We start from the raw sequence: 15,322 nt of genomic DNA, 5'->3' as shown, positions 1-15,322 counted from the left end.
ATGTGATAGCAATCTGAACTATAGTCAAAGTCTCTCAAAGTGAATTATTATTTTAGGAAAGTATTACGGCACAAGCACTTATATATTACCAGTATCACTCTCCTCACAAGGTTAAACTGTGAAACCCAGAACATACTTTAACTGGCTGAGATGAGCCCTTTTCAAGGCATTTTCTCTGCTGTATAATATAACAGAACTTGTTTTTTGATGAAATGGTGTGCATTTTTTTTGCATCCTTTGTGTAAGGTATTTGAACTGAATAAACATCAAATACTGGTATTATCATTGTGTTGTTTTAGATTTGTTAAACAAAATCTTATTCTACTGAAAATATTTTTATTTTGTTTCTATAAAGGTTTATATAAATACAGTAATAACATTTGCTGACACTGCAGTGGAGAAACACTTCATTTATTAATTTGTCCCACAGCAAATTCAGAAAAGATTGTTCTACAACAGTGTTAATATCTCCCTTTAGTTTACTGATAATAAATGTTAATAAAAAACATTAACTAATATTAAACTGCTGAAACGTCTGTATTTCTTTTCCCCAATATATTTCTGTTTTACTCAATGACATTCCAGTTAATTATTCAACAGCCAAGCTTTTATGTTGTATATCCGGATGCAGTCAACATTTTAAAATCATAATTTTTTCATCTATGTTTGGAAAAGGAGACCGTATAGAAAAAAGGTAGTCGAGGATCAAATGATGATATATGAGCCTCTAATACAATCACTAATAATATATATTGTAGCAAAAGGCTGTCACTGGGACTTTGTGCATGCGTCTGTGCTTGAAGTGCTTTGCAGAGCAAAGTTGCATGGTCTGCGAGCGTGCTTCCCATGCGTAGGAGCGCTTACCCTGCTGCAGACACTGTTCTCCTATACTGGATTATTGGTGCAACCTTGCAGGATCATTATATGTACCTTGCAGGAGCCAGGGGGAGTGGGGCTGATATTGGCCACTGATTGGTCGTGGTTAACCTACAATGTTGTACGGGTTGTGGGCTGTAAGAGGCAGCTTGCATGCTAGACAGGAGTGGAGAGTTGGAGAAGTAACCTGTCTTGCTAAGAAGTATGTAGCCTGTTCTTTAATGCAAAATAAAAGTGATTGCTGCTTTTGAAGAACGCCTGTTTCACACTTCCATTCTTACCAAGTCATTACAATATATATATATATATATATATATATATATATATGTTCTAGTGCACTGATGGTGAATTAGGATCACTAACCACATTGTCATACAGGTTATACAGCAATAACGATCCATGATGTGGTACGGAACAGAAAAGCCAGCGCTCTTCCTGCAGTGATTTAGAGGACAGATCTCAAACCCCAGTGCACTAGAGCGACCATTTTTAAAAGAGCTTTGAAACAGACTTTAAAGTTATAAGTGTAAAAAGTTGTCAGGATGTTAACAATGAAAACAAAAATTAGAGGTACCTTATTTAAACAGTTGTAGCAACAAGTGGGGACATATTTTTTCGGAATACAGTTACTCTTTAAGATTGAGCTTTATGTTAATTAGCCATGAGGTTTTTGAATGCTCTGTACTCCCAACACAGAAGCACATGTGTGTGCAAATATATTTTTCTTATGTGTTTACTTTTCTACCTTAATAGAAAAGTGTGTAATGTGTAAATGTGAAATGATCTTCAATGACCAATTGAAAGGTATTGTTTTTTCTGATATTCATTTATTATACCAGTATTTTTTTTTCTTTACATGGCCCCAGACATCGTTTAAATGGTGCTGTTGAGTTTACCACAGGTTATATGCACCTTTACAAAAGAAAATGTAAAAGTAGCAGCCTTAATATAGAGAGGAGTGTTCTCATTAATGGTTTAAGATTGAGTACTTAGTTTTGGTTTTTATAAACAGGGTGCAAAACGTACAAAAAGATCTGAGACCTGGGTGCTGATTTTGATACTTGTGAGGGAGACGGTATTCAGTTCTGGGCACATATTGTATCAAAGATCCCTTCTATGGGCCGTTTCTATTTTTATCCCCCCCCCCCCCACCCCCCCTTTGAGTCGACCAAGGTTCAGCTAATTGGTACATGAACAAAGCACAATCTCGTTGGAGATAATTGCTTCAAATTACAGTCACAGAATCTAATAAGTAAATCACTCCCTACCCTAGTCTTAAACATCTGGTATAAAGAAAAACTTCAAAATGAAATATGAATGCCTCACAGTCAAGGGCACTGTATATTGGTCCTAATTCAAATTCCTTTTGCCTCTCTTACTAAATGACATTCTTCATTACATGTGACATCTTGGCCACTCATTAATGAGGGCATTTAACAGCTCTTTCAAGAGAAGAATGGCCGAAGGGTTACCTACATAGTTTCAGAAACAAAGGTCAAACGAGGGTTAAAGGATTTTGCATTATAGCAAGGAAGTGGACCAATCTTACTTTCTAATAAGGAGATTTTTTTTTTTACTATACATTTTCCCAACATACAATTCCACTTCATAAACAGTGCTAATGTGGCACATCTTTTCTTTCATAGCTTTCAAAACGGATGCAACTAATTGCAGAGTACCAAAATGTAAGGAGCCTCCACCCATGCCAGGTTTCTGTCTCCAGTGAATTGAGTATTGAAAAATTATGCAGTAGGTCTAAAGTATTACTCATTTCTGCCAAGGCCACACCATATAGACTGCAGATCTCCCTAAAGTTTTTATTTTTTTTTATTTTGATTACAGCTACAGATTACAACGGCGTCTACTTGTCCCGTTATGAAAAGATTCTTTAAGTATTTCAGTGAGTGACATCACAATAGAGGCATCTCATGTTACAATACTACATTTATAATTCTAAGTTCATTATGCAAAGCGCCATACCATGATCAATGGGTAGGTATTCCATTGAAATGGACGGGTAGCTGGGAAAGTGTAGGGCATCAACAAATCTTCTTCACAGGCACCTGGAGAGCAATCGTGAATATGAATTGCAGAATATGAATATGAATTACAGATTGTAATACTTCATTAATACTTAGAAACAACAGCCATCATAGAATCAATAAGGGACAGGGCCGCCATGGGCAGCCAGGATGACATTGGACCATCCACAATGATTAGTTGAAGTTCTTGAGGAAAGCTGGTGGTGAAAATCTACTGGTCCTGAATGACTCATCATTTTTTTTTTTTTCAGTTTAGTAGTCACCAATTGTTTTTATTTTTTTCTCCCCAATTTGGAATAGCCAATTATTTTTAGGCTCAGCCCACCGCTTTCTCCACCGCGCTGACTCGGGAGCGGCGAAGACGAACACACGCTGTTCTCCGAAGCGTGTGCCATCAGCCGACCGCTTCTTTTACACACTGCAGGCCCACCATGCAGCCACCTCAGAACTACAGCGTCAGAGGACAATGCGGCTCTGGGGAGCTTACTGGCAAGCCCGCAGGCGCCCGGCCAGACCCAAGCCCTCCCCCGGGCGGTGCTCTGTTAATTGTGCGTCGCCCCCTGGGAGCTCCTGTCCACGGTCGGCAGTGGAATAGCCTGGACTCGAATCGGCGACGTCCAGGCTATAGGGCGCATCCTGCACTCCACACGGAGCACCTTTATCAGATGCGCCACTCAGGAGCCCAAAAATGACTCATCATTTCTGAGACTTCCTTATGAAACATAAACTTGTGCAGTCTTTGGAATATAATTGCCTGCCAGTTAAATACTTGTTCTCAGGCCTCTATCAAAGTCACTGACATGTATTATGTATGAAAGCAAACCACCATAGTATTAAACCACCGTACTTTCATTTCTGAAACCTTTTCTTTCAACACACTAAGCCCAATTAAAAGTGAAAATTATATTTATTTTCCCCAACAATAAGGTGAGATTAAATATTGTAATGTCCACTAGGTGGAGACATAATTCAGTTTCTAACACACCAGAACGTTCTTTTTATACAGTATGCACAGTCTTAAACATAAATAATGTTATCTGCAAAAGTGGATTACCATTGTGATATCGTAATCAATATTTCTTAATGAAACTGTTCTTGTTATAAAGTGTATTCTAATAATATTTGTACTTCTTTTTCACATTTTGTATTGTACTATGTTTAGTATTAGATAGTAACTTTGCCTTTGCCACTTGTGTGATATTAGGCTAGTCTTGAGTGATAGTATTATTCCATAATGAACCATGCAGTATCTGCTGTTTATTTTATAGATACTACTTGGGTAATAATATAATTTATTGAACAACTAGGGGACACATCTTTTGTCAAACAAAGCAAACTCACACATAGTGGAACACTACAGCCACCAGCTGCTACTGGGAGCGACTAAGCTGTAGCATGCACTGTAGATAATGGCTGTTCCAGGTTTCCCCCTGATTTGGGATTCTTGGGATATAAAAAAGTCATTTTTAGTCACAATGAGCAAGGCTTATCTGACAGCCTGCTAGAGGCGGATAGGCGCTTAGTTGGCAGGTGCTTCTGCATGGTGTTTCACAGAGAGCAGTTTCAAATGTGCTGACTCTGGAGAACACACTTTACTGCAGATTTCCAACTCTCAACTTCCCTTCCCTTGAAAACAATTTAATTATCTTCACCACAGTAGACCCTATTGACAGTATTGTAGTGTTTCAACAGGAGGCAGAAAACAGGAGAGGCACGCTTGGTTCTTGGTTCGATGCTTTTATTTCCAGACGCTATCTCACACCTACCAGAGTCCACTGCTCTGTCCGCTTCTCTGCATTCTGCTAAATTATTATTATTATTATTATTATTATTATTATTATTATTATTATTATTATTATTATTATTATTATTATTATTGTTATTATTATTTATTTCTTAGCAGACGCTACATTATTTTTTTTTACATACAATTACCCATTTATACAGTTGGGTTTTTACTGGAGCAATCTAGGTAAAGTACCTTGCTCAAGGGTACAGCAGCAGTGTCCCCCACTGGGGATTGAACCCACAACCCTCCAGTCAAGAGTCCAGAGCCCTAGCCACTACTTCACACTGCTGCCCTATACTCCACACTGCTAAATCACCCCAGCCCCCCGCATCTCCTGGATAATCCCCGCAGCCACCTTGTGTCGGAACAGGGGCAGCCGGTGGGGTGGTTCCCGACTGGGTGGGGATCGGCCAGTGTCGATCTGGTGTTGGACCATCCCAGTCCGTCCCCCATCCTCCGGTCTGACTGCAAAGAGGTGCTCAAACTCCTTCTTTCACCCCTCTGTGTTCTGCTCTCGGATCGCGCCCATTGCAGGAGCCCTTGAAAGGGCTGGCATTTACCAGGGTTCCTGCAGTGACTGTTGCGCTGGGGATGGTAATGGTCATCTAGGAGGAGAGACGGCCCAGCCCCGGTCACTGTCCCTGTCGTCCGTTGAAGGAAGTTGAGCCCCAGGATGCACTGATCCTGGACCCAGACCTCCTGGTCGAAGGCGGTCTCACCCAGGTTATGGTAGCTGCCCATCTCTTCCTTGACCAGGTTCAACAGCACCATCTGGGCACCCCCTCTCAGTGCCACCGTCAGTTGCTGTGCCTTGTCGCCCTCGCTCCACTTGCACAGCTTACCCAGCACAGTTAGTTGAGCGTGGAAGGCCTCTCAGTTCGTGGTGCCATCAAAGCTGGGCAACTTTGCGCTCTGCCGTCCTGCTGTACCACCAGCTGGGCCCCATGTGCTCTACAGCTGGTGACCACCGTCTTTTTTGGTGACTCGTCTCTCCTCACTGAACCTGGCCTGTTCCTCCATCAGGCCGAGCTCCTTCTTGCACTGGAGCAGCCGCTCCAGCTCATGGTACATCTCTCCATCTTTTAACCTCTCCTGCTTGATGCTCGGGGGTTCCATCTCAAATCCCGCTCTGACTGTAGCGTTTCAACAGGAGGCAGAAAACAGGAGACACGCTTGGTTCTTGGTTCAATGCTTTTATTTTCGGACGCTAGCTCGCACCCACCAGAGTCCACTGCTCTGTCTGCTTCTCTGCATTCAACCACTTTACTCCATACAACAACAAGATGGTGTCGCAGCGCCTTCTTATAACATTAGCAGCATCCCCCTTATGCAAATAGGGTATCAGGGCTCAGGCACATATCCCATTGGCCCTCATCCACACACTAGGATCAATGGGGACAGACTAATAAAAAACAATCTTAACAGACCAGGGAAGACAAACAGACAGGTTACATTATCATAGGAACACATACACTAAAGGTAAACAAAGCAGCTGAGGAATACAGCGGGAGGGAATAAACACACGTAAACATAGACAGCGGGGATTACAGAACACAAACACAACTGCACGGACCGCTCCGCAGTGGTGGAATGACCTTCCTACAGATGTCAGGACTGCCCAGTCCCTGACCATTTTCCGGCGCCTCCTTAAGACTCACCTCTTCAGACAGCACCTGTAGAACTCCTCTGTTTTTCCCCTTTAAATGTGCTTTACTTGCTCTTATCTGCCCCCTATTTTACTGCATTTAATCCTATACTTCAGAGTACTGTAATCTGCCAAGTGTTTAATCTGTAGTATTTTGTATTTAATCATATCCTGATGTAACTATCACTGACACTGTTATCTGTTGTATTATTGAATTGTATTTTGTCACACTTGTACTTGCTTGAACCAAAGTCATTGTATTTATCTTGCTCTTAATTGTATTATTACTTGTACTGTGATACTTGAAATGTATTTGCTTACGATTGTAAGTCGCCCTGGATAAGGGCGTCTGCTGAGAAATAAATAATAATAATAATAAAAGTATAGCAGGGATTCTGTCCTATCCCTGTGTGATTTATACACAATATACCTACATCATATCTACAATATATTTTGGGACACTTTGGGGACAGACAGATAGACACAGACAGACAGACAGACAGACAGACAGACAAATAACTAGATAGATAGATAACATATAAATATAATAACAGAATAAAGAAATATTGCAGTTATTGAATTCCAGCCATCATTAATTCATGTATTAATAAGCACATCGTATATTTCAATAAAGTGAACACTAAAGTCGCGTACGCCATTACAAACTGTAATTTGCCTTTTAGTCATATGAATTGGTTGTGTATAAATATTACAAAATCCCGGCCGTGTACATGAATAATACATTCAACAATTATTATACGATAATAAAATAAAATATACGATATACAATCTAAAATGACCTTTATTCATATAAAATGATCGAGTCGCAATATAAAAGCAATATTAATCCTAAATAGACTCTAGTTAAGCAAAACGCTATCAGTATGGCTAATTATTAATCAAAAGCCCAAACATATTGCACCCCCTAAACCCCAGAGACACACAAAGAGAATCTTTCTTTCTTTCTCTCTCCTGCTGTTGGTCGGCCCCTCCTTTCTATGCACCCCCCTCCATTCGCATAGTGCAGCGCCAGCCCTTTTCTGAGTCACGGCGGTGTCTAACCAAACCCACCTTGCTGGCTGCTCTATTTTTTTACTCATCCACTCTGCCTCAGAAAACCCTGTCATGACTTATGAATGAATAGTACACCCCTGACACCTAATACCCCCATTGGATAATTTAGCCACCCAAGGAAACATCACGTTCGTTTAACACGTCTTCCACTTGAGAGTGTTACTATTCACTCTCTGCAGCAGATTGTACTTTTCACGACAAACGCTGATTTTCACCTGGAAAACATCCTTTATGATCATCAAAGGTAGGAAAAACAAACAGCAAAGTCAATGTCAGTGGCTGTGCGTTTCAGAAGTGAGCGCTTGTAAGGTAGCATCGTATTAAAACTGTTTTTGCATCATGTTCCTGGGGAAGCTACAGTTAAATCTGTAAGTTCCTATTAGAAATAATTACGCTTGCCTGACGTTCAAAGCAAAAACTACCCTTTCTAAGTATTAGTGTTTTCCGCGTTTGTAACCCGTACGTTATGTATACCTCAGATAAAATGGCTTGTTTAAACTGTTTTTAAGTCCTTTTTATTTGTGTTTATTTTCTGTTTACTTTTTGGAGTCAGACTACCTGCTGTTTTATTGGTTTAAAATACCTTTGTTACGACGTTTTCCAACATAAATTAGAAGCCTACCATAGACTACATTTTAACGACGTATTCATTAAAAAGTATTGATATAGTAATGCCTGGCGGCTATGGTTTAACTGTTTGTTGTATGTGAACAAAGTTGTGAGAAGTACTTTTCCGGTCACTTTCTGTTTAAGACCGGGGACCAAGTAACCAACATTTTTGTCACACTAGTGAAGCATGCGTTTGTGATGTATTTTCAAACTCGTGGTGCTGTCAGTACGTGTTTGCAGCCACCGGTGTATTTTTAAAATACCCTGTTCTCATCTAAAGCTTTTTGTTTCCTTGGTGTTCTGAGGTATCACTTTCACAGCCTTGTTGCTCAGCCCCACTAATTGTACGTTATGTGGCTTGTGTCAGAACAAACGGTTTGTGTAGACGGTATGGCGATTGGAATCGGAGCGGCCGTGCTGCTGCCGTTGCCTCTCATGCATAGATTTCAGTAATTATACACACAGGAGAGAAGTTTGCCCCTAACTTCGACTGGCAGGCAGGTCTGCCTATTAGGCAGATAATAAAACACCTCTCTGCGAAAACCCGCCTCCTCAGTTACATCACAAAGGAAACACGCCTTCTAAGGGCAAAAGCTGCCTGTTTCCACGCCCTCACATTCAAACTGAAAACTGCGCGCCAAGGTTTTGCAGCAGAACAGAGTTGGAATGAAAAAGGTAGGATGTTTTATTCATCTTCTCAAAATACACCGTTTTTAGCAGAACGTATGCACACAAAGGCATTGAAATATGTTGAGTTACGCCTTAAATATGAATATGAATATCTTCTTCTGTTAAGTTGTATTATATGGAACGTTTCTGGATCTCATCACTTGAAGACTCTGCGCAAGGAGTCTGACGCACGTGTGCAGAGAACGATACATATTGTAAAACGAGATTCAAGAGAGGATTTTATGCAAAATCACTTGACATGTCTTAAGGAGAATGGAACTGGCACATTTGTAGCTATCAAAAAAAGAGGTGAATATCACTTTCAGTGGCAATGTGAAAGGTCCAATAAACCAAAAGGTAAATCCTCAGGAGCACCTTCAATAACTCGTGCCAATAGATGTGCAGCGTACGTTTCTTTTACATTTGTGAGCAACAATTCTACACATGGGCGCAACTCAGTATGGTTTTGCATTTTATGCTGTGCTAGTGAAGAGCAACCAAGGCCGAGGAATACCTGTAGCATTTTTTATTGTGAGTGAGGAATCCAGTGACGACATCTTGTCACTGTCTGAAAAAAGTTCAGGAAGCTGTTGGAGAGTTTCAGCCAAGATATGTTTTAAAATTCATAGTTGAAGTTTATGTATGAAATGCAAAGGATAAACAGATTAAGATGAGTAACTTACATGGCAATGGTATTTCATGATTGCATAATTTACAGCTTATACTGTAGAATGTTTCGGGTGGTAATGTGTCCTTTGATATAAAAATTATTATGAACATAAAATGTGATATTTGAAACAACATAATGCCAATATAGGGTTTAATTTAAAACCGAGTTTAATCTGGTTTATATAGTTATCTTATTATGTAGAATTTTGTTTAAAAGAAGAATTAAATTAGCAGCCCATCCAGTAAAACTACAAGTATGGCAGCAATCAACCACTCCTCCCATCTCACGCTACCCGATTTGGCAGCCTTGTAGCGGTACAATCAGCTTTGTATGCAGCTCTCTTAATTTACAAAGTGATAGACAGATTAAGTACTACTTCCTTTTTATATTTCCCTTTGCAGATGTGTCATGGTAGATAGGGACATGAAAGAAATCAATGCAGTACACACAGTGTTTCCTTATGCAAAGGTGTTGCTGTGCTGGTTCCATGTACTTCAGGTAAAAAACCAAAACCACTTTCGGTTAGGGGTCATTCCGGGTTGATTGCAGTGTAGCAATGACTTTGGTCCATACCAAGTGGACTAAAATGCAGTCTAGCAAATGCTGCAAATTAGACCCGATTGCACCGTACCAAAACCAAATAGTTAATCATGTGAATTGGTTCAGCTGATGTGAACATGCAGAACACGTTAGACCGCCCATGTGGACCAATATCAGAAGCAATGCAGAAGATAAGTCACATCAAACTTTTAACAGTTTAAAAACCCTTCAGTAGAATAAATGTCATCTAAAAGAGTTCCAAAATTTTCCATAGAGGAAAAGATGTATTTAGTACACCTAATTAAAAACTACATTAACAAAGCTTACAGCACCAGCAAAGAAAACGAGAATGTTGTATTACGTAAAATGGCATCGAAAAATATTGAACAGAATTTCAATGCTAACCTTTTGGGGCGGCCGCAAATTTTTCAGAATAGAGGTGTACAGTACTAACTGTAGTCCAAGCACATGGACTAAACCTCCTCATTCCACTAGTTCAGGGGTGGCCAACCCTGGTACTGGAGAGCCACAATCCTGCAGGTTTTATAGGTCTCTCTAAATCATCAAACACTAATCAACTGGCACCCATGGGAATTTTGACCAATTAAGACCAATTAATAATGTCAATTAAGTTATCAAGGGCTCGGTTAAAACAAAAACCAGAAGACCCTGTGGCTCTCAAGGACCAGGGTTAGCCAGTCCTGCACTAGTTAGATGAATCAAGTGGACTAACTGGTACAGTGCAATCGACCCTCAATGACTAATTACTTAAATATATCTACAGATAACCTACTGATTTCAATTGCACTTAGTATAAAAGTACTTGAGAGTGGGTATTTATATCCATAATGTAGAATTCACATACAAGGTCTTAAAGCCTTATATCAGGGGTAGGCGACCCTGGTCCTGGAGTGCCACAATCCTGCAGAGTTTGTAGGTATCTCTTAATCATCAATTATTAAATCCCTGGAACAAATGGTAATTCTGATAAATTAAGCTAATCATTGAGTCAATTAATTTATTAAGGGTCTTGGGGTAAACAAAAAACTGAAGTGTTTGTGGCAGTGGTTCCCAACCCTGGTCCTGGAGGACCACCTACCCTGCTGTTTTTTGTTCCAACGAGCTCTCAATTACTTAATTGAACCCTTAATTTAAGTAATAGTTTAAACTGGACTTTTTAAATCATGTAACTTATAAAAAGTTGGAGAATTCAAGTTCCTTATACAATTTTACACCTAACTTGGAACCCCAACTGTTTAAAAGAATTAAAAGGCTCTGATTAGGCAAATTATTAGTTCGATTAAGTAATTGCAAGCTCGGTTGGAACAAAAACCAGCAGGTTAGGGGGTCCTCCAGGACCTCCAGGGTTGGGAATCACTGGTCTGTGGCACTCCAGGACCAGGGGTGTCTACCCCTGCCTTATATATTCAGAAAAATATCTGCCTCCTCCCAGACCAGCTTTTGGCAAAATGACAGAATGCAAACTTGTGTGCATTATAAATTTAAAAAAAAGATTTTATGGTAGAAATGTGGTATCTCCTAAGTCTGAAGGTTACAGGAAGGGAATTGAATGACAATCTGATTGATAAAAAATGAAAATATTGTTCCTTAATGTGATCTAACAAAAGTGAAACAAAGTAGCAGAGTCAGAAAACTGTTCATTCCAATTGCATTTTACATGTGTCTTCATACTTAGATTTGATTATACTTGATTTATTATAATGATCATATTTGTTATGTAATTTACACAATCCATGATACATAGCAAATTCAAAACTAATTAAAAAACTAATATACAATAAGTTTTAAAAAATCAGTGTACAATAGTTACAATTTTGAAAGCAAACAAAAAACAGACCATGTGCTATAGTACTTTCTAACACAGACTTAGACAGTGATAATTATCAACGTTTAGTTTTTTGGTACACTGATGGATTGTCCGACGTGATGGAGGATGCAGTCAGAATCTGTCTGCAAAAAATGAAGTGATTAGGTCTATGATTGCCTTAAAACAATGCAGTACAGTAAGTTTATTTTTCTTTCTTTCTTCCACGTTAGCAAATGTCATAAGGTGCTGATCTTTATTGATGAGTTCAAAGTTTGTTTTTTAATTTCCTTCTCACCACAATAATGACATACTGTTGCTTATTCATGGATAATCCATTTACCATAATTATACTACCCATCTTTTTAATAGAATTTGTATATTGACAAACGTGTATTTTTTGAAAAAAAATTATTTGGTATGCATGTCTTTCTGTTAACATTTTTTATATTTATTTTCATTCATTTTAGGCTGCCGAGTTTGAAAAGATGTCAAAGGAAGTGATTGTCAAAACAGACAGAGAAACTGGCAGTTCAGTAATTTCACAGTATCTACAGGACCATTGGTTTCGAAATGCAGACATGTGGGCCAATTTTGGACGGAGAGTTTACCACCAAGACAGTGAAACGAACAACCTTGTTGAGAGGTATGCATTATTTAAAAATAGTGATTAAAACAAAAACATAAGTTGCAGCACTATAGGCAAGAGACAGACTTGTCTCGAATCCTGCCTATGCCATTGCCAGCTTTGGCCAGGAGTTCTGAGAGGGTGGCGCACAATTGACCTGGCGCCTGCAGGTTCAGGGCATTGGAATTTCTAGCTGCATCGACTCCTCCAAACGATGTGTTCGCTAGGGGGTGGGAGCTCTGGGCTTGTAGTGCGAAAAATAGCATATGGCTTTGACAGTGCTCGTATCGGAGGGCGCATGCTTTGTCTCATCCCTCCTGAGGAGGCGGGGAGTTGTTGCGGTCAGCCAAGTTGAATTGCTGATAAAGGGAAAAAAATTGGTGATACTAAATAAAAAAAAATAAAAAATTGCTTTTGCTTTTCTTTTTTTCCCATAGATTTTTTTTCAGCATGAAGTATCAGTTTCTTCATGGCTATGCAAACAGACGAGTTGATGAACTACTTCTACTACTTAATACCAAGGTGGTCACTTACTAGAGGTTTGTGTAACATTTCCAATACTAGCATTTTTATGTGGTCTAGTGTTGCAAATGAGTGTTGAATTTCAAAAAATAAATACATTATACTTTATATTTGTAATTTTCTAGAACATAAAGTTGTTGTGTACATTTATTTCAGTATCTGTACAAATAAGGAGATAGTGTACCACAGGTAAATGCATTTTTGTCATGTATATAATTTACACAACCCATAACTTTTTTTAGCATGTGAATAATAGAATAATGCTCTACTAATTGTATTCTGTCTTGTATATGGTGCAGGTATCTGGAAGGTCTTCATGGTGCTCAGAGGATTTCTGATTCCAAAACACAGGATACTGCAGAATCTGCATTACGTACGAAGAACAAAGGCCTTCAAAATAAATTTGTTTACAAATCAGGTGGCCATTGCACAGTGCCTTCAGAAGCAGATAAAGCAAAATGTTATGCTGTGGATTTAATTAGCATGAAATGTGAATGCGCCGTTTCTGAAAGGGGTAATTTGTGCAAGCATATTGAGTTTGCAAAAATGATGTGCAAAGAACAGGGGATTGATATTGATGGAATTCGAAAAGAATTAGCCAGTTCACTAACTGAACAGCATTGCTATGAGTGGGATGGAAAACATTTAATTGTACATTGTGCTGGTAGTTTTGGAGTAGTACATGTGCAAAACCAACAGTGTACCTGTCTTGCCAATAGTCTTGGAGAAATATGTGTCTGTCTAAGACTTTCTGAGATAATTGGTACACAGAACCCTAACCAAGAGGTAACGGACTGCTTTGTGAATACCACAGCAAATTGTCAATCACACAATAAACAGTTGTGTGTAAAGAAAATGATTTCAGACTTAAAGGAGTGGTGTGACAGCAGTGATTATAAGGAATCTCCAGAGTTGAATGCTGTAGTAAAACGTGCACACCAACTAGCATTTGGACATGTGGCAAAGTGCCCCGCCCCTGTGTGCATTTGTGTGATCTGTGTATGTATATGCGTGCGTATGTTAATGTTGGTGTATAGATTGGTACACGGGATATAAACGGGTCTGTGTTTCACGTGTGTTTAAAGTGTATAATTATATTTAGGCACGAGGATGGCACATCACTTCACGTGCAGATAAAATGTGTATAATGTGTGGCACGGGGTTGCACGTAATGAATTCACGTGCTGGGATTCAAGTGAGTAATTAATTAGTAATTGAATCCCAGCACAACAGTATATATAGAGACACATTTTCACTCACTGGGGGTTGGTGTTCGGTGAGTGGAGAACGGGAGAGAGAGAAGGAGAAAAGAAAGTCTAAAGTAAAGTAATTAGTGTTATCTGCTCACCGTGTTTGTCCGTTTGTCTGTTCACTGTTTAGTCCGTTTTGTTTATATGTTTCTTTTGGCGTCAAGTGCCGTGTCCCGTGTTTTTGTGTTTCAAACCTTTTATTTTCTGTTTATTAAATGCTGAGCGCGATCACGCGCCCAGCTTATACCAAACTCCAAGTCTCTCTGTATTCCTTCCTGCTTCTGGTCTGACGCCACCCACTCTGGCCGTCTTTGTGACACGTGGTGTCATCGTGGGATAACAGCGCCTCCAAGCGTCAGACCAGGAGAGGGGGTTTTGTGTTTAAAAAAAAAAAAAAAAAAAAAAAAAAAAACCACAGGACTGGTTTCAAAAAAAAAAAAAAGTGAAAATGGAAGGCTGGAGAGACGGCTGCCGGGACCTGGAGGACCTCCTCGGGGGCCTCGAGGACCAAGGCTGGTGCATGGCCTGTGGAGTCTACGGACACACGGTGGCGATCTGCCCCTTCCAAGGTGAGGAGGAGGAGGAACCGGATAAAGAGGTGAAGGACAGGGAGGAGGAGTGCCGCCTAAGGGCCAGGCATCCACGGCGATGTAACAAGCCATCGCCGGGGTGCCTCCTCTGCGACCAGGATCACCTGTTCGCCCACTGTCCCTTCCGCAGCTATGGGGAGGAGCCTGAGCGTCCACAGACCAAGCGGGAGGAGCCTGAGCGTCCACAGCCCAAATGGGAGGAGCCTGAACGTCCTACGCCTGAGTGGGAGGAGCCCGAACGTCCTACGCCTGAGTGGGAGGAGCCCGAACGTCCTACGCCTGAGTGGGAGGAGCCCGAACGTCCTACGCCTGAGTGGGAGGAGCCCGAACGTCCTACGCCTGAGTGGGGGGAGCCCGAACGTCCACAGCCCAAGAGGGGGGAGTCGGTGCGTCCACAGCCCAAAAGGGAGGAGTCGGTGCGTCCACAGCCCAAAAGGGAGGAGTCGGTGCGTCCACAGCCCAAAAGGGAGGAGTCGGTGCGTCCACAGCCCAAAGGGAGGCAAGTCGGGGCTTCCACAGCCCTGGGACCCAAGCCACCAGCAGAGGGAAAATGCCTGCTGGTTCAGCCCCAAGGGCCGGAAGGGGAGGAGTTA

The 15,322-nt window shown here is 40.6% G+C and overlaps 1 long non-coding RNA gene across 2 annotated transcripts; it reads left to right on the top strand.

Moving 5' to 3' along the window:
- Positions 1-7,406: 7,406 nt before the first annotated feature.
- LOC131734967 (uncharacterized) lies at positions 7,407-13,843 on the top strand. 2 transcript variants are annotated; one of them, XR_009327210.1, is made up of 4 exons: positions 7,407-7,670; positions 12,210-12,385; positions 12,805-12,906; positions 13,189-13,843. It is a non-coding gene; the product is annotated as an uncharacterized LOC131734967 (long non-coding RNA). The 2 variants fall into 2 exon arrangements; XR_009327209.1 differs by lacking the exon at positions 7,407-7,670 and adding an exon at positions 11,640-11,938.
- Positions 13,844-15,322: the final 1,479 nt, after the last annotated feature.

This window comes from Acipenser ruthenus, unplaced genomic scaffold, assembly GCF_902713425.1.
Source record: "Acipenser ruthenus unplaced genomic scaffold, fAciRut3.2 maternal haplotype, whole genome shotgun sequence".
Taxonomy (NCBI): Eukaryota; Metazoa; Chordata; class Actinopteri; order Acipenseriformes; family Acipenseridae; genus Acipenser; species Acipenser ruthenus.
Note: the sequence above shows the minus strand (reverse complement) of the source record. Positions and strands in the feature narration are given on the sequence as shown.